The sequence below is a fragment of the Anomaloglossus baeobatrachus genome, chromosome 2 (genome assembly GCF_048569485.1).
Source record: "Anomaloglossus baeobatrachus isolate aAnoBae1 chromosome 2, aAnoBae1.hap1, whole genome shotgun sequence".
Lineage (NCBI taxonomy): Eukaryota > Metazoa > Chordata > Amphibia > Anura > Aromobatidae > Anomaloglossus > Anomaloglossus baeobatrachus.
Window position 1 is genome coordinate 217,920,619 of NC_134354.1, and position 19,365 is coordinate 217,939,983.

A 19,365-nucleotide genomic window follows, 5' to 3' on the forward strand; every position below is an offset into this window, starting at 1 on the left:
AAGACGACCAGCAACTTTTGAGAAGATTTTCAGGCGTTAAAGTCGTTTTATACGCTGGAAAATACGGTAGTCACAGAGCGAAATATGAAACAAAAATTAAGAAAATCAGTCAGCAGTTTTTTTTTCTATGTAAGCTGAAGACAGCATGCTGCAAGGGTTAACATTATCATTGCAGGACTACAATGTCATGTTCAGGGTAGTCCAACGCCCCCCTCTGACACCTCCCTATCAACGTACAATCTTTATAGAGAGCCTGGTGTGGTTGGGGGCAGCTCCTTGGGCTCTGCTACATGACTAAAACTAAACGTTCCGATTCTGTCAGAACCACTGCACTCAGTAATCTAAGTGATACATCGTTGGATTCAAGATTTCTTTTCCTACATCATGTTTCTCTCAGATCAGGTAGCAAAAAACAGGTGACAGATTCCCTTTAAATAGAACACAAAAGCTGGATTTAATAGGTAATTTTCTGATTATACATACAAAAACTTTTTTCAATTTGGTTTAATACTTGGACTGAACTCTGATATGGCCATAAATCATTGAGGGCTTCAGAAGATTGATAAAAGGTAAATTCACGAGTTAGACACTTGGCACAGATAACGTACCAAAATCCACAAAAAAAAAACCAAAAAAAAAACCACACCTTTAAAATCGGCTTGTAACAAGCTTCCCAATCAAGTGATTGAGAAAACAAGCAAGTAGTGCATGTTACATTTTTTTCCTCACATTTTTTAAAGTGTTAGAAATTCTGTCATGTCAATTCTTTGGTGTGATATCTGCATTGAAAATGTGCAAAATGCTATTTTATTATGCATTTTTTACCCACGTTTTGGTAGAGAAAACCAGTTAAAATACACCCTATTTTATAAGAAAAAAACAAGCTTAAAAATGCGTCCAAAATCACATTGCTTTTACATGTTTCAAGCTAGAGGGAACATAACCAAAATGCTACAGACACGGCAGTCAGAATGAGCTCACTGAATGATTCACTGAAAATGCCTGAAAAAAAAATAATCCGGTGGCACATGGCCGCTAAAAGGAAAAGCATTCTATATAAAGCTGGCTAAGGTACATTTGGGGCTGCTGTGATTATAGACAGGTGCGTTTGACTATAAAGACTGACGCGTTTCAGAGAAAACCGTATACAAAGCTGGCCAGGGACTATAGGGAGAGGCCCGACTAGTCCAGTGCGGCTTCAGCTTCTCCCCATCTCGCTCCAGTTGATCGATATATTAAAATCACAATTTCTTGGAGGTGTAATAGATTACACAATCCTTTGGAAAACAGGATATTTTAAGGCACCATTGCCATCAATGCAACCTCCAGCAAGCTATTATGTGATGCCTCTCGGGAACTTGAAGTTGAAGACCCCCAATAATAATAAAATGAAAGCATATTCTAGCAATATGTAAACCCTGAGAGTGGGATACCCCTTTGACCATTTTTGGGTCCTGCTAGAGACCGGACAGAAGGGGAGGCTGCGGCTGCAGTCAGACTCTGGACTGGGAGAAAGGAGTGGAAATATGTCAAAATTGCTGGAACAAATCTAAATTATTAGATTGATCTTTTTGGGTCTCATATGGGAAATATGAATATTAAGAGTTGCTGAATTATTTCCTAATTTTCACTGTTCGTTATAATTAACTTTAAAGGCAAATTGTAATAAGTAACTGAAAACTGACATATAATGACATGGTAACTAGAGCAACAAAACATCTGTATAAAAGCATCGCCTCCTCCTTTACGGTGACCTCTTATTTCCATGGGTCTTTTCAGCATACGGTAAATTTCTAATGGCAAAAAATGACGTTATTAAGTCGCAAAACTTGTTATATAATTTTAGAGCTATTACCAGTTGTCTAACCCCTTTAAATGCCACAGCATTAAACTACCTACATGTAGAAATAACTAACCAAAGCGGCACCACTATATTGTTTTAATGGCTTTTCAAGGGGACAGACATTCAGAACATCACACGCATGTTAAGTGTCATGAAGGTTGAGAAGTGAGGCTGGAGTGCTTCCATAACGCGAGAGAACCAAGCACAAAATGCAAGGTTAAAAAGTCAAATATAACAAGGATCTTAATTTTTGATTGCTCTGAACAGCAGCTTCCCTTTTGATGTCCAAACATGCTCATTTGCTAGATACAGAAAACTCATTTACACTGCTGCATTCACAAGCCATTGTGCTCAATAGACCGGCAATGACATGACGTTAAAGAAATTCCATCCACACAATTTTGTAACGTAAAGAGTTCTGTAATGGCACTATAAGGCCTAAGCCACACGGCATGAAAAATCGGAGCGAGTGGAGTGCAATAAAACATCGCATTCCTCTCGGACCAATATTAGCTTGTGAGTCAGCGCACATGAACGATTATTTTCTCAGCCCTAATCAGACAGAGAAAATCACAGCATGCTGCGGGTGCAATGTGATCCTAGATTCTCTCGCACCCATTCAAGTCTATGGGGCGAGAGAAAAATCGCATTGCACTCGTAGACACCAGTGTACCGCGAGAATGGCAATAGCCAGCAACAGGAGAAAGGGAGATAAATCCCTCCCTCCCCTCCGCAGCGACGCCTCTCCTCCGTGCCAGCCCGCCCCCCGCAGCTGTGGTTCTATCGCATGATCAGACCTCAGTCGCAGTGACACTCGCATGACACTCTGCCTCCGCTGTGCTGCTAGCGAGAGACAAGTGTCATGCGAGGATCGCAGTAGTCCCCGTGTGGCCCGGCCTAATACTGATTAAATTGATACTTTTGGTGAAGAAATCTGCTTTGTGGTTGTTCTTTAATCATTTGAAGTTTCCTGCTAATTAGATTTCAGTGCACAGTGCAGTGGGTCTTTTCCTCCCTGTTTGTGATTCCCCCCTGTGCCTCAGTCTATGGATAACCTGCCTCTGTATGAAATCTCAGCAAGTGAGTCATCATTCAGACAGGAGGCAGGCAGGGGGACTAGGCAATCACAGACAGGGAGAAGACCCAGTGCACCAACATCTAATTAGCAGGAAGCTTCAAAAATGGTGGTTAAAGAACACAGCGGATTTTTTCACTAAAAGGTATAAATGTAAATCTGTGCTACATCGCCATTAACAGTCATCTCTTTACATTACAAAATCGTGATGAGAGGTTCTTTGTAAATTACTAATTTATTATTGTGAAAAATTATTAAGTTTCTCACATCAAGCAAAATTATATAAACTGAATTACTCTTATTTTGACTAGTTTATTAAATAAAAGCTACAAGTTTTAATGTCTGCACTTGAAAATCAAAGTGCAGGTACAAGATTGTAAAGGCATGTTGTCTGGAGGATTCAGATTCCTCCATTGGGAGACTTCGAGCTTTGACTTTTAAGTGGGTCTGATGGGAGAGCACAAGTTGGGAAGAGACAGTCTATACACTTACTAATACTAAAGGGAAATCAGCTACACATGTTTATAGACAACAACTTTAATAACCGTACAAGGTTCCCCTATGTACGCATTCATTTACCTTAGTCACCTGCCATATGTTGAACACTCTTGGGCTATGTGCGCACTAGAAAGTGCCATTTTCTTAAGAAAAAAAACGGACCCTCTGAAAGAATCCTGCACCCGCGGTAAAAACCGCACCAAAATCCGCATGTGTTTTGCTGCGGTTTTTCAGCGGGTTGGTACATGTGTTTTAATGCATTCAATGCAATATAGCACATTGGAAAGAAAGAAGAAAAAAAAAAAAAGTAATTTCCTTCTGAGATAGATAGATGGACAGATAGATAAATAGAAGGATAGACAGATACATAGATGCATAGATAGATAATGGATGGATACATATATAAATGGATAGATAATTAATAGATAGAGGACAGATCACTGCACTTCTCCCGAGCGGTAATGTGTTGTTAATGTGTTGAGAACTGACCTGTGGTTACCTCTGCAGTCTCATTACGAGGCTGCATTCAGTAGTGTGTCAGACGCGTCGTGGGACTTCCGTGGATTACGCCGGAGCTGTGTGTTTAGGGGGTGTAATAAAGGGGTGAAAGAGGGGCTTTTTTGTTATTTTATTTAAAATAAAGGATTTTTCGTGGTGTGTGTTTTTTCACTTTACTTACAGGTTAATCATGAAAGCTGTCTCAGACGCTGCCATGATTAAGCCTGGACTTAAAAGGCAGCGATCCGCTGCCATTTAACTCTTTATTACCTGGATTGCCACCGTATCACAGCAATCTGGAAGAGCTGGGGACACTCCAGGACTGTCGCATAATGGATGCGATAGTTCCGGGGCAGCTGCTGGCTGATATTCTGGGCTGCGGGGGGGCATTAACCCTGGCATTCGCCCTCCCCAGCCTGAGAATACAGGCCCGCCTCTGTGTGCTTACCTCGGCTGGACGGTAAAAATATAGCGGAGCCCACTTTTTTTATTTTCATATGTCCGGTTGATTTCTATGTGTATTCTGTGTGTGAGTGTGATGTGTGTATATTCTATGTCTGTGATGTGTGTTTACTCTGCTCCGCTTCCTCTTCCTGTGATAATGACATCACTTCCCTGCAAAACGCAGGGCAGTGATGAACATTACCGCAGGTAAACCGCGGCTGTACCGCGGCTATACCGTACATCATTTGCTACCTGTGGTATTTCGCGATTACATTACAGTGAATAGAGTGAAATACCGCAGGTACCTGCGGAAAAGAAGTGACATGCACATTTTCTCAAGAAATTCTGCAGAAAGAATGTTCTTGAGAAAAAAAAAACGCAGTGCGCACAGCTATTTTTTTCCCCAATAGGTTTTGCTGGGAAATGTCTGCAGAAAGGTTACAAACATTTCTCAAGAAATTTCTGCAGCAAAACCGCGGGTAAAAATGCAGTGTGCGCACAAGGCCTTATTGTCACTAAAGTGTCACTACACTGAGATGACTACTTTTCTTATCCACAGTCGTAATCAAAAGTTAAGGGGTTTTTTTTTTGGTTTTTTTAACAATCCTTTAGCTCTTTTTCTACACCAAGCATAATTTAAATTAGTGGTAATTAATTGATATGTCTTAATAGTAAACAAATGCCCAACCATTTAACTTCCCTGCTGTTTTTACACTTGGAACTGTGTATTTTTCCATGCTCTCATATATGGTTAGTCTACGCCTGCGAGTCATCCAGATTTTTTTTTATTCAGAAGTCACTTTTCAGACAAACAAAAAAAAAAACAAACTTTCTTAAAGCAATCCTTTTGTTCTCCCTACTCTTTGCATACTTTAATTGAATTGGTGATAATTAAGTTAATGAAATATGTAAACAATGCCCTACCTAAAACTTTTTCCCCTAAGTGTGAGCAAATTGCACTTTTTTGCAAAAATGGCTTCTGCTTTCACATACTGTGCATTGTTGGCCTAACATCTTATGTTGTTAATGCTTGCAACGCGGAAGCATAGCTGAACTTTTGGATTCTGAAAAAAAATGCAGCTAAAACATGGCAAAAAAGCATCAAGAAAAGAAGCAAGCTTTTTTTTCTGCCAAGAGATTTTAAATGCAGGAAAAAAAAAAAAAGATACAAAGAAAGCAAAACATGAACATAGCCGTACTGTTTAGGCTAAGTTCACACATCCTGTGTTTTCAATCCGTCAGGTCCGTCAGCAACGGATCAGTCATTTTCAAGATGTCAACTGATGCAACTGATGTGTTTTTCACAGGATTCCTTTCACAGGAATCCTGTGAAAAAACGGATCAGTTGCGTCCGTTACATCCGCTGTGCGTCCGTTTTTTGACGGATCAGTCATGATCCGTCTGTGTTTGGGACAGCCCAGTGGGCGTGCCAAGCATGCTGGGCATGCTCAGTAGAGCATGACGGAATCCTGCGCTGGATTCCGTTGTAAGACGGATTACGACGGAATCCAGCACCATAGACATGCATTACAAGCTTGACGGATGGCGACGGATTCCTGCGCGGCGCGTTAATTTTGACGGCCCGAAAAACGTTACATTCTGCGTTGCTCCCCGCTCGGCGGTCAGTCAAAAACGACGGACCGCGACGCAGCGGATGCAACGCAGGGTCATCAGTCGCAATCCGTCGCTAATAGAAGTCTATGGGGAAATACAGGATTCCTGCAAAATATTTTGCAGGTTACCGTAATTCCCCAAGGCGACGGATTGTGACTGATGCAAAACACAGGATGTGTGAACTTAGCCTTACTGGCATTAGGCTGCTTTCACACTACTACTTTTTAACATGCGTCCTGAACGTTTTTATAACGCAGAAACGGATCCAGTGCAAATGCGTTTTCATTTCAATGCATTTGCAATGGACTCGCGTTAACATGCGTTCACCTGCGTTTGCGTGCGTTATAGTGAGGATCCAGCGACTTGCAGTTTTTTAACATCTTTCAAAAACGCTACTTGTAGCGTTTTTGAGCTGCGTCCAACTTCTGCAAATTGCTGGATCCTGACTAAACAGCATGCAAACGCATGTGAACGCTGGCGTGCTGATAGACAGGATCCTGCTTGCTCTACTGAGCATGCCCAGAAACCAGCCTGGTGTGATCAGTCTCTCCTACCTCTCTGTCTCTCTCCCCCTCCCTCTCCCCCTCTCTCTCTCCCACCTGAGAGCTGCGGACACTCGTAACCAAGGTAAACATCGGGTAACCACTTATCTTAGTTACCCGATGTTTACGTTGGTAACGTGTGCAGGGAGCCCGGCTCCTAGCAGCTGCAGACGCTTGTAACCAAAGTAAATATCGGGTATCCAAGCAAGTATACCCGATGTTTACCTTGGTTACGAGCCTCCCAGTCTGGCACGTTTAGTTCCCCTCACTCCCGATCACATGACTCCAATGCCCGCCCCTAAACATCCAGTGACAGGATCCTGCAAAGTAACACATGCGTTTTTTGCTGTAAAAGCAGGATCCGCTTTTGCAGCAAAAAAACGTTCAGGACGCATGTTAAAAAGACGTAGTGTGAAAGCAGCCTTACACAGATGACATGGTGTCAGCCCTGGGAATTGAAATGCAGCACCAAGGATGTCAGAAAGATTTGCAGCCTCCAGTCCAGCCGCCGGGTACCACTGACCTGGAATAGTCCAGTGAATCCATCCACTCATTTCACCAGAAGCTCATGCTAGAACTCAAGCACCAGACTTCCTAGTGTTAAGGCCCCGTCACACTAAGCAACATCGCTAGCAACATCGCTGCTAACGAACAACTTTTGTGACGTTGCTAGCGATGTTGCTGTGTGTGACATCCAGCAACAACCTGGCCCCTGCTGTGAGGTCGTTGGTTGTTGCTGAATGTCCTGGGCCATTTTTTAGTTGTTGCTGTCCCGCTGTGAAGCACAGATCGCTGTGTGTGACAGCGAGACAGCAACAACTAAATGTGCAGGCAGCAGGAGCCGGCTTCTGTGGAGGCTGGTAACCAATGTAAACATCGGGTAACCAAGAAGCCCTGTCCTTGGTTACCCGATATTTACCTTTGATACCAGCCTCCGCCGCTCTCACTGCCTGTGCTGCCGGCTCCTGCTGTGTGCACATGTAGCTGCAGGACACATCGGGTTAATTAACCCGATGTGTGCTGTAACTAGGAGAGCAAGGAGCCAGCGCTAAGCAGTGTGCGCTGCTCCCTGCTCTGTGCACATTTAGCTGCAGCACACATCGTGTACTTAACCTGATGTGTGCTGTAACTAGGAGAGCAAGGAGCCAGCGCTAAGCATTGTGCGCTGCTCCCTGCTCTCTGCACGTGTAGCTCCGTGCGGTGGTAACCAAGGTAAATATCGGGTTGGTTACCCGATATTTACCTTAGTTACCAAGCACAGCAGCTTCCACGCGGCGCTGGGGGCTGGTCACTGGTTGCTGGTGAGCTCACCAGCAACTTGTGTAGCCACGCTCCAGCGATCCCTGCCAGGTCAGGTTGCTGGTGGGATCGCTGGAGCGTCGCAGTGTGACATCTCACCAGCAACCTCCTAGCAACTTACCAGCGATCCCTATCGTTGTTGGGATCGCTGGTAAGTTGCTTAGTGTGACTGGACCTTTAGATTTTTACTTTGTATAGATACCGTGTTTCCCCGAAAATATATAAACGGTATATGACAGTGTTGTATTTTTTTTTTTGCCCTGGAAAAAGCACTAGGGCTTATTCTCTGTGTAGGGCTTATTCTCAGGGAAACCAGGTTGGGGGAAAGTTTGCCCCTCAGAAAATGCAGATCCCCCTTCCCAGGAGTCATACGTCCCAAACCCCGGTTGTCTGCCACCTCCTGCGCTCTTAGGCGGGCACTTCTTCCCAACACACACCACACGCAATACTAATAGCTTCTGGCCGGCATATGGACTTGGGACGCAATGCAATGGAGCGCGAGGATCTGCGGGTGGAACAGATTGATGTGTTCCACCATTGGGTCATCCATACGTTCCACCCTCAGCTCCTTGCGCTCCACTGCACTGCACCCCAAGTCCATATGCCGGCCAGAAGCAATTATCGCTGGATGTGGTGTGTGTGTGTGTGTGTGTGTGTGTGTGTGTGTGTGTGTGTGTGTGTGTGTGTGTGTGTGTGTGTGTGTGTGTGTGTGTGTGCGCGCGCAATTTGATGTGTGGGTCAGCGTAAAGGGAGTATAATCACGGGGGTCTTCTCTCTCCTGGGGGTGTCTGCTTTCTATAATGAAGTGTCCTGCAGTATTCTTTAATTTTTTTTTTTAGCTGTAAGGACACTTCATTATTAAACCGCAACTAGGGCTTACGTTCGGGGTAGGCAGGGCTGTGGAGTCGGTAAGCCAAACCTGCGACTCAGACTCCTCAATTTTCCTTGCACTGACTCAGACTCCCACATATATTGCTTACATTTAAGTGAAAAATGTATTGTAGTACATTTTCATAGAAATAAAAAAAAAAAAAAAACTTTGCATAAATTAATAGTACAGATGACAAATATAAAGTTTGTAAAATATGTCATTAGATAGCTTTACTTTGAATTTCCAATCTCTGGCTTTTCTTAGGTACAGCTCACTAAATGTTTCACATCAGATTGCTTCAGTCTATGAAGAGGGGAGGAGGGAGGGAGCAAGCATGTTGGGTATCATACGCCAGGAACAAAGAAAATGATAACAGCGCTAATAACTTGATGTTCTAGCTTCTATACAGGTCCTCATCAATCCTGTTGCTGTATTTTCCCTGTATATTGTATGTGTATGGTATAGAAGCTTTCCTCCCAAAAGTATGTAGCGCCCCTGAAACCATCAGGGTGCTCTAAGGTTTTGCATCCCCGCAAGGATGCAGGGCCTACCCCCTAGGCCCCGAAATACCAGCGTCGGTAACATCAAAAACCCAGGTAATCCCAGTTTTCCCCCAAATAATCCCCCATACAATTGTGCAAAGCTAGGGTAGGACCAATGGATGGCCGCCTAGAGGTGGAGCCACTCCAGTCCACTAGTTGACCAGGTAGGAGGGGAGGACTGTGGACAGTGACAGCAGAGTAGAGTGTGACTGAGAGTGAAGGTGGACGTGAAGGCACGAGCTGTCCCGGGTTGACGGTAACCTGGTACCCAGGAGAGTAGTTGCCGGTGGTGTGCTCCTGGAATTACACACTGACGGGGTACAGGACCATAAGACAGGAAAGAGCTCCACGCCGACCTGCACAGCAAAGGGGACCATTAAGGACCTCACTGACCCCTAAAAATCCTTAGACTCCGTTGCAAAGGGATAACCGGTGACAGGACCAGAGACTCCAACCCCATAGGGTTCACGCTAACGTCAGGTAGACAGAAGTGGACAAACCACCGGACGGGGACCCCTAGTTGCTCTATGCCACGGGGACCCATTTACCAGAGAACAGGTGTAGAGGAAGAAAGTACCAGAGTACTGAACTGGCACTGGAACGAAGGGGACCTGGAGGTGAAACCAGCCGGCCTCTGGTATCCAGCTACCACCAACAAGAAGTGAGTTAAGACCAGTTGCACTAAATCTGTGTGGCTTACCTTCTTCCTCCGGCCGTTATAATCACCCATCCTCTGGGGCCTGGCTCCGATTGCGGAGGGCCTACCATCCAGGCTGCAATTAACACCAGCCCCAGTAGTGACATTCTGCATCGGCGGCTCCACATATGTAGACGCAACACCGCAAGTGGAGTCACGTATAAACATTAACCTAAATCCTATGTAAATATATCCCCCTTTTCAAAAAGCACCCAGGGCATGGAACCAGGCAACGGCCACCAAAGTGACATTCCCCAATTGCAAACCACCCGGAACCGAGTACTCCATAACCATGGGCGACACAAGTACATGAGCTCAAAGAAAAAACAAAACACGCATCAAGCATACAGAGAGAACATACAGTATACTGGACTATTGATTTATGCACAGTTTATTGAAAGTTTAAATGTGCTTTAAGAAGTAATGACCTTAATCTTGTTCTGTTCACTCCAGCAATTCTGAGATGAGTGCGGCCTTCCTTCCTTCTGAGTGTTTACTTTTTACCCTTGCCTGTAGAGGAGGCGCTTCACTGGTGCTCAAGTGCAGCAGACACTTATCTCAGCTAAGAAAGCCTAGATCTTCAGGCTACATACATTCACACAGCATTTTTGCGGATCTGTTTTTTGGCAGTGAAATGCAGTGACTCCGGGCATCCCAGCAAAGTCAATGGGTTTTAAGATATGACATTCAGACACATCTATTTGTGAGGATCCGTTTTTGGGTTCAAAAACATCCTCACAAAGAATGAGCATGTCCGTTTGTGTGGCATTTTTCTACTGCTTTTGCTATTGAAAACATTGTCTATGAGCTCAAAAACCTTTCAGGTGATACGTTTTTTTAAAAAGCTGATCTGCTTTTGCAGCTGAAAAACGTATCCTCAAAATACGCAGCAAAAACGCTGTGTGTGAATGTAGCCTTAGATGAGGAATACAACAGCCATTTATAGGACATTTCATAACTTTCCCAACTTCCTATGAAAAAATATTCAGCACATTCTGCATTGAACTACTGTCCCCAATTTATTATATATTTTAGGAGTCGGTCCATTTTATACCGACTCTGACTCCACCAAAATAAACTCCAACTCTGGCTCCACGACTGACTCCACAGTCCTGGGGGTAGGGCTTATATTTAAACCTTAGGCTGAAAATGCTGAAAACTCCTGCTAGGGCTTATTTTCAGGGAAACACTACTTTAAAATATCCAACAATGCTAGAGCTAAGCAAATGAAAAAAAATGTTAATATATGGCTGACCACATCATATTAGGCAATATTAACATCCACCGGAAAAGGCTTGGCATTATAGGGCAGATCAGCAGCATTTTACAGTAGTAGCAAAAGTGGACAATAAGGCTATGTGCGCACGTTGCGTAATTACATGCAGTTACGCTGCGCTTTGTAGCCTGCGTCCCCTGCATAATCTATGGAGATTATGCAGGAGACGTGCGCACGTGGCGTCTTAGAGCGCAGCGCTTCGGCTGCTGCCCGAAGCGCGCGTTCTAAGAAGGGACATGTCACTTCTTCCGTGCGCTTTGCCTGCATCCCCGGCTCTGTCTATGGGAGGAGCTGCAGGCAGAGAGCATGGAATCAGCTTTTTTTTTTTCACTACGGACATTTTCTGCAGCGATTTGAAGCGCACGTGTGCTCTTCAGATCGCTGCAGAAATTTCTGCAGTGACTGTACGCAACATGCGCACATAGCCTAACTCTAGAAACTCATCTACATACTGCAGTTAATTTCCATGCAGAAACTGACCTATGTTACTGACTTTTTTTTTATCTGCAACTAGTCAAAGGGGTTTTTCCACTACTTTTTAACCACCTTGCCATATATCATAGCTCTTCTAAACAATACCTTTTGTAATACATTTGTATTAAATGCTGCACATCTCAGCAGGGATCACAGAGGAGGAGGAAGAAAAATCTGCATAACAATCCAGTACTGTTATTCTCTTTGACACAGAAATCAGACAAAGTGAAAGAAGTTGTCAGTGGGCTCCTGCCTGAAGGTCTGGACATTTTGGAGTGAATTACAATTAGTCTCATACAAGCTGAGTTGACAGCTTCATTCAGCAGTAACAGCAGGGGCCAACACCTAGTGAAGTGTTGCGATCTTCACTTCAAAAGCAAAGTGTTTACACAATCTAATCACTAACCTGGACAACTGAAAAGTAATGAAATTTGCATCAACAGTGGCAGGATTTTACTGGCCATCTGGCAAATGCAAGATATCACCTATCCTAGGCTGCTGACACTTGGCATCACCCCAAATCTTCAACAGCACAGGTTGGAAAAAGGAGAGGGGCGTGAAAAATGCTGTTTCACAGGCTGCTGCAATGGATGATGAATCTTGTAGTATTAGCACACAGTAATCCTGGGTAAGGGAAGAGGGAAGAGATAATTGTAAACATCAGACCTGCTGCTGGCAGAGACCAAGTGATACTATGTGCATGAAAAAAGGTTTGTATTGCTGTAATAAAAGTATGGATACATTTAGTGGCACATAATAGTACGATTATTGAATAAATTAAATGAGTTAGGAGTAGTGGAAAATTCTTTTTTTTTGGGGGGGGAGGGGGATGAGACAAACGGAAGGAAAAAGTGGGGGAAAAAGGCAATGAGCACCCGCAATCCAAAAAAGCCAAGATCCTCAATAGAGCCCATTTTTAAGGTGGCCGGTTGGCAATTAAATGTCCGCTCAGTACCTGTTTCTAACTCTGGAGATGCAGTGGGGGAAAAAAACATTATTTAGTCAGCCACCAATTGTGCAAGTTCTCCCACTTAAAGAGATGAGAGAGGCCTGTAATTGACATCATAGGTAGACCACAACTATGACAGACAAAATGAGAAAAGAAATCCAGAAAATCACCTTGTCTGATTTGGCAAGATTTTTTTTTTTGCAAATTATGGTGGAAAATACGTCTTTGGTCAATAGCAAAAGTTCATCTCAATATTTTGCTATATATCCTTTGTTGGCAATGACAGAGGTCAAATGATTTCTGTAAGTCTTCACAAGGTTGGCACACACTGTCGGTGGTATATTGGCCCATTTCTCCATGCAGATCTCCTCTAGAGCAGTGATATTTTGGGCCTGTCGCTGGGCAAAACACAGACTTTCAACTCCCTCCAAAGGTTTTCTATTGGGGTTGAGATCTGGAGACTAGAAAAATTGCCTGCACTTTCTAATCTCATAGTCTGAACTGGTGCATACTGAACATAACATACAATATTCAAAAATAGCAGTTGCCCTCAATTAAAAGGGAAGGAGAAAAACAACAATATAGATGGTGAATATTACATTCCAACAGAAATGTCTAAGATATCAAAATATAAAGTAAATTAGCTGAGCAGTAAACAGCGTAATGAGAAGAAAAAATCCAAATACGATAATGAAAACATTATGGGTCTTGGAAAATGGTGCCAAAAACAAAAATTGACAACTTTATTTTTTTTTTTTTTACCACTGATTAAAAATACGCTTTTTTTTCCCCCTCTCTGTCTGAGAACTCGTACTGACTTGGGCGATCATATTGCCAGGTTAGTTTTACCATATACTTAACATGGTAAATAAAACCCTCAAAAAAAAAAAAAAATAAAAAATTTGTGCAATTGCATTTTTTTTGGCTATTTCCAAGCACTTGGATAGTTTTCCTTTTCTAGTACAACATGTGGCAAAAGGAATGGTGTGATTCAAAAGTACAACTCATCCCGCACAAAACAAGCCCTCATATGCCTATATTGATGGAAAAAAAAAAGTTACGGCTTTTGGAAAAAGGGGAGGAAAAAAGCGAAAATGAAAAATCGCACGGATGAAGTGGGTTAAGAAACAAATGAGGCCCTAGCATTTAATGACCTAAAAAAATTGCTTACAAAATGCTCAAAAAAAAAAAAATACACCCAGGCTTATCTGTAAACCTTCCAGTTTTCTCTATTGTAAATTAGGACATCACTTTTAAACATTTTTAAGACTTTTTTTTGGAAAGGATCTCCTAAGGGCTCTGCAAAAAACCTTGCACACACAGCCTAAATCTGATGAAAACTCTTCTTCTGGGTATGTGCCCACGCTGCGGAAAATGCGCGGATTTCTCGTGGAAAAGCCACGGATTTTCCAGAAATCTGCAGCACAGCTACTCCCCAGCCATTTCTATGGCATTTGGGAAATTCTGTGTCCATGCTGCGGATTTTTCCGCAGCGGAAATCGTGCGGAAAAATCTGCAGCATGTCAATTATTGTTGCGGACTTTCGTGCGGATTTTGCTTACTCAATTGAATTAAAGAAAAAAAAAAAGCAAAATCCGCACCTATGAAAAGGTGCGGATTCCGGGGGAAAGCTGCAGATTTTGATGCAGAAAAATCCGCAGATACAGAGTCCCGTGGGCACATAGCCTTAGACAGTCAAACTGGCCACATCGTGAAATAGTGACTGCAAAGCTGAATACAAGGTTATCACATCCCAATTTCAGAGATAATAGCTTGTTAAATTTAGATTCTAATTTCTCCTTCAACCAAAGGAACATTAGAGATTCATCTCCGCGGGAGCTAGGTTTTTCCTGCGAGACATAAAATGACAAAGCCATGCTATCGTGTAAAGTAGAGCGGAGCGGTGTGTCATTATACACCTGGTACAGCTTTCATCCGAGGGCACTGTCAGCTGGTCGGACCTTATGGCTGTGTATTCTTTTTCCCCTGTATGACACCGTGGCTTATGATGGGGCAATGTCATGCAGGGGAAAAAATAACCACTACAAGAGAGAAATCTCTGTTGATGCCCCTTGGTTGAATTGGAAATTAGAGCCTAAACTTTACAAGCTAAGATCTTTACAATTGAAAGGAGAAACTAAAGAAAAATAGAAAAGAAAAAAAAAAAAAAAAAAAAAACACGTGTTCAGCTCTGCAACCACTATTCCATGATGTGGCCGGCTTATATAGGTAGACAGACCCAGATTTACTGTTGCTGCAGCTTTAGGTCCTCTTATTTCTTCCGGCCATACGGTTACATTTTCACCACTTCATGGTCATTGTATTCCAAGGTACACTTATATGCAAGGTTAGGAGCGCCCAGCAAACTTCCATCTAATTATCTTTGTCCCCTCTTCCAATTGTGGCTTGCTCACCTGTAAACACCTATTTGCATTCTCTTCCTAATCAACAGCAGATTTTTGGAACTAAAAAAATTGCAGATGCTCTTGGCCACATGGAGAACTAGAACCTGCAGTAGTGGATGTGACACTCCTGCCTGTCTGACATGTGGAAAATACATCACTATTAGGCCATGTGTTTTTTACCTCAGAATTAGTAAGCCAAACCCAAGATTGGTGCCCATGTTTCTATTATACTTTTCCTCTCATGGCTTTGTCTTACAAAGAAGTTTAAAAAAAAAAAAAAAAACCTTACAGAATACTTTGTGTGCACGTGGCCTTAAGGTGGTGTCACACACAGCGACGACGACAACGACGTCGCTGCTACGTCACCATTTTCTGTGACGTTGCAGCGACGTCCCGTCGCTGTCGCTGTGTGTGACATCCAGCAACGAGCTGGCCCCTGCTGTGAGGTCGCCGGTCGTTGCTGAATGTCCTGCTTCATTTTTTGGTCGTCGCTCTCCCGCTGTGAAGCACACATCGCTGTGTGTGACAGCGAGAGAGCGACGAAATGAAGCGAGCAGGGAGCAGGAGCCGGCGTCTGGCAGCTGCGGTAAGCTGTAACCAAGATAAACATCGGGTAACCAAGGGAAGACCTTTCCCTGGTTACCCGATATTTACCTTCGTTACCAGCCTCCGCCGCTCTTGCTGCCAGTGCCGGCTCCTGCACTGTGCACATGTAGCTGCAGTACGCAGGGTAATTAACCCTATGTGTACTGTAGCTAGGAGAGCAAGGAGCCAGCGCTAAGCAGTGTGCGCGGCTCACTGCTCTCTGCACATGTAGCGACGTTATGATCGCTGCTGCGTCGCTGTGTTTGACAGCTAAGCAGCGATCATAACAGCGACTTACAAGGTCGCTGTTACGTCACAGAAAATGGTGACGTAACAGCAATGTCGTTGTCGCTGTCGCTATGTGTGAACCCAGCTTTACACTGCAAAGAACTAAAGGCTCTATTAGACAGGAAAAAACTTTAAAGATAATGATTGATGAGCAAATAGTTATGGCGTCGTTATCGTGCATACAAGATTATTACACAAGCAAATGCTCACTCAAACGATCACTCTTGTGGTCTGTTATGGCAAACAGCCAAACCATGGGTCAAGTGGCCAGTGCGTGGTGTCGACAGAGGGAAGAAAGGAAGGCAGATCTGCAGTCATTTGATTCCCCACTGGGCAATACCTGGAGGTTAGTAAGGCTATATGCGCACAGTTTGTGTTTTGCAGCGTTTTTTGGGTGCGTTTTTGGTCTTAAAAACTGCATGACTTTGCTTCCCCAGCAAAGTACGAGTTTTCATTTTTGCTGTTCACACGGTGATTTTTTTTTTAGCTGCGTTTTTGAATTTGGAAAAAAAAAAATAAATAAATAAATAATGAACATCTCAATTTTTTCCTGCGTTTTTTTTCACCCATGCAATGCATTGGAAAAACGCAGCAAAACGCAGTGACCAAAAACGCAGCCAAAAATGTTTACTGGTGCGTATGTGCACAGCCTTATTGAGAAGCCTTAACCTGCAAGGCAATACACTCCAACATTATTGGTTACTTTTCAAAGCTCACAATCATTGGTTACACCCTTGTTTGTACACATTGTACAGATTGGTTCTATGGAAGATCACAAATCTGAAACCACATGGCACATATGGATGCCAAGATAATATTCTTCACATGATGTATGTTCCTTATCTTATCCTTACATAAGTCTAGAGGCTTTTTAATATCTTATGCAAGTGTGGAACATGCCAAGTCATGCTATGTGAGGCCAATCTAGGAGATAATGTCTTCTACACATTGCAATGTGGCAAACACTTCAAGATTACATCTTCTTAAAGGCACACTACAATACATACAAGATGTTGTTTCCACACAATCAGAATGGAGGTGTATTAAATTCAAACAATCATAGTATAATAGTAATGGCAACAATCTGGTCTCATAGATCAGACTCTCTCTAACAGGTCGATGGAAAGTCGTTAGTTGTTCATAAAATCATGTATTACACCTTAGGATCAGACCAAGATTTTAGTTCACCAAGGCAAATCCACTCCTCTAGTGCGATGTGTTGAAGAGGCGTTAGCAACTTATTACACGGTGACATTTTAATGCCAAGTGATCACTTTTAAGTTGAAAGATATGGTTTTGTGAGAATCAAATGATATTAAGATCACGAGCATCTATTACACATTGAATATTGCTCGGTTTCGTACAATATTGCCATTTTCCGTGGGATTTCTGCCCAGTCTAATAAGGGCTTCAGAGTCTGATGTAGGAGATATTCTGCAATAGTTGTTCTAGTGTCACGCTGAAGTAGACAGTTACTATAAATCTATCTTATCTGGAAATGTAGCACTGTCCTTGTCAATTCAATCTGTCCCAATGTCCAACTGGCTTCATATTTTTTCAGCATTAGGATGAGGTTGGAAATAGTTTGCTGTACCAGGAGGGTCTTTCTGGATCCTTGGACTGTGATTAGCTCATCCATCATAATAGATCATGAACAGGTCACTTCTTTGTGAAAACTAGGACAGTTAGGCCTAAGCCACACGGCATGAAAATCGGAGCAAATGGAATGCGATAAAACATGGCATTCCACTCGTACCAATTCTAGCCTGTGTGTCAGGACACATTATCGGACCGAGAAAACAATCGCAGCATGCTGCTATTGTAACGCGAGTCTTGCTTCTCTGGCACCCATTCAAGCCTAGGGGCGAGAGGGGGGGGGGGGGGAGGGGGGGGGGAAATCGCACTGCACTCGCAGTACACCGGTGTAACGTGAGTGCAGGGACAGAATGGCAACAGCTGGCAGAAGAGGGAGATAAATTCCTCCCTTCCCTCCTCAGAGCCGGCCCACACCCCGCAGCTGTGGTCGATCGCATGATTGGACCTCAGTCGCCTTGACACTCTGCTCCTGCTATGCTGACAGCGTGAGCCGAGTGTCATGTGAGGATCGCAGTAGTGCCCTGTGTGGCCCCGGCCTTAGGGATGTGTGACATTCAGGTGAAATTTCAGGATGATCCCAAAATGTCCTCTAACCTCTTCAGATGACCTTACTGTGACCTTCTCTAACCTTCTGACTGCACATGTCTAAGGGTATGTGCACACGTTGCTTTTTTTTCCGCGCGGAAAAAAACGCACCCTCTGGCAGAGGGGAGAATTGTAAACAATGCTTTTTGAGAAACAACGCATCGAAAACGCATGCGTTTTTCATGCGTTTTTCATGCGTTTTTCATGCGTTTTTTTAGGTGCGTTTTTTAAGACTTGTCAGTGATAATAAAGTTGGTTGAACACAGACCTTTGGAAAAAAAAAAACCTGTGATGTCATTTCCTTCTCCACATTCTGTTTGGATAAATGGGAGGGCTTGGAATGGAAGGAGCACCATTTGAATTTTGGAAAAGTTGAAATAAACTTCGCGCACCAAGCCCCTTGGGTACCTATACGTCAGAAAACCCCCACAAGTGACCCCATTTTGGAATCTGCACCCATCAAGGATTTTATTCAGGAGTATATTAAGCATTTTGAATCCACAGCTACTTCACCCAAAATGTTGCTGTAGCAACAATATTCTCACTTTTAGGCCCGCTTCACATGTCAGTGAAAAACACTGACGTTTTTCACTGGCGTGTAAAACACGCACATGTCCCTCCGTGTGCCGTGAATCACGGCACACATGGGTTGTCTAAGTGCAATCCGGGCTCCGTTCTCCGTGGCCCGTGATTGCACTTAGAGATTAACTCACCTGCACCCGCTCCCGCTCTCCATGGTGCTGATCGCTCCCGCGGTGCAGCATCCGGCTGGCGCTGACCCCCGCAGCAGCTGCTTCCGGGTCGGCTGTGTCGTGCATCATGAATATGCGCGACAATAATGAGCCGGCACAGAAGGAACAGGGAGGACGGGCTGCAGAGGACATCGCTGGAGCCGGGTGAGTTAAAATGTTTTTTATTTTAAAAGCACGTTTTTTTCTGGCACGTGTTTCACGGATCACACCACTGCGTGGTCTGTGGGACATCAGTGATGCCAGAAAAAAATGGACATGTCTCCGTGCGGCAATCACGCACACGCGGGTACGCCGCATGGAGACACGTGCAGTGAAAAATCACTGACGTGTGAGCAGACCCATTCATTATAATGGGTCTGCGTATGTCAGTGATCCTGGTACGTTTAAAAAAAAGCACAAACGTCCCAGAATCACTGACGTGTGAAAGGGGCCTAAGGCTATGTGGCCATGATCCAGCGACACGGCGTCTAGTACATAGTGCCAGCCTTCCTGCAGCTGCCCATGCCCACGATTTGGGTTCAGGCTGCTGTGG

The 19,365-nt window shown here is 43.8% G+C and overlaps 1 protein-coding gene across 2 annotated transcripts in view; it reads right to left on the bottom strand.

Annotated features, from left to right (window-relative positions):
- TRIM33 (tripartite motif containing 33) overlaps positions 1-19,365 on the bottom strand; it is a 253,401-nt gene that overhangs the window by 193,184 nt on the left and 40,852 nt on the right. The gene's annotated exons all lie outside the window — the stretch shown is intronic.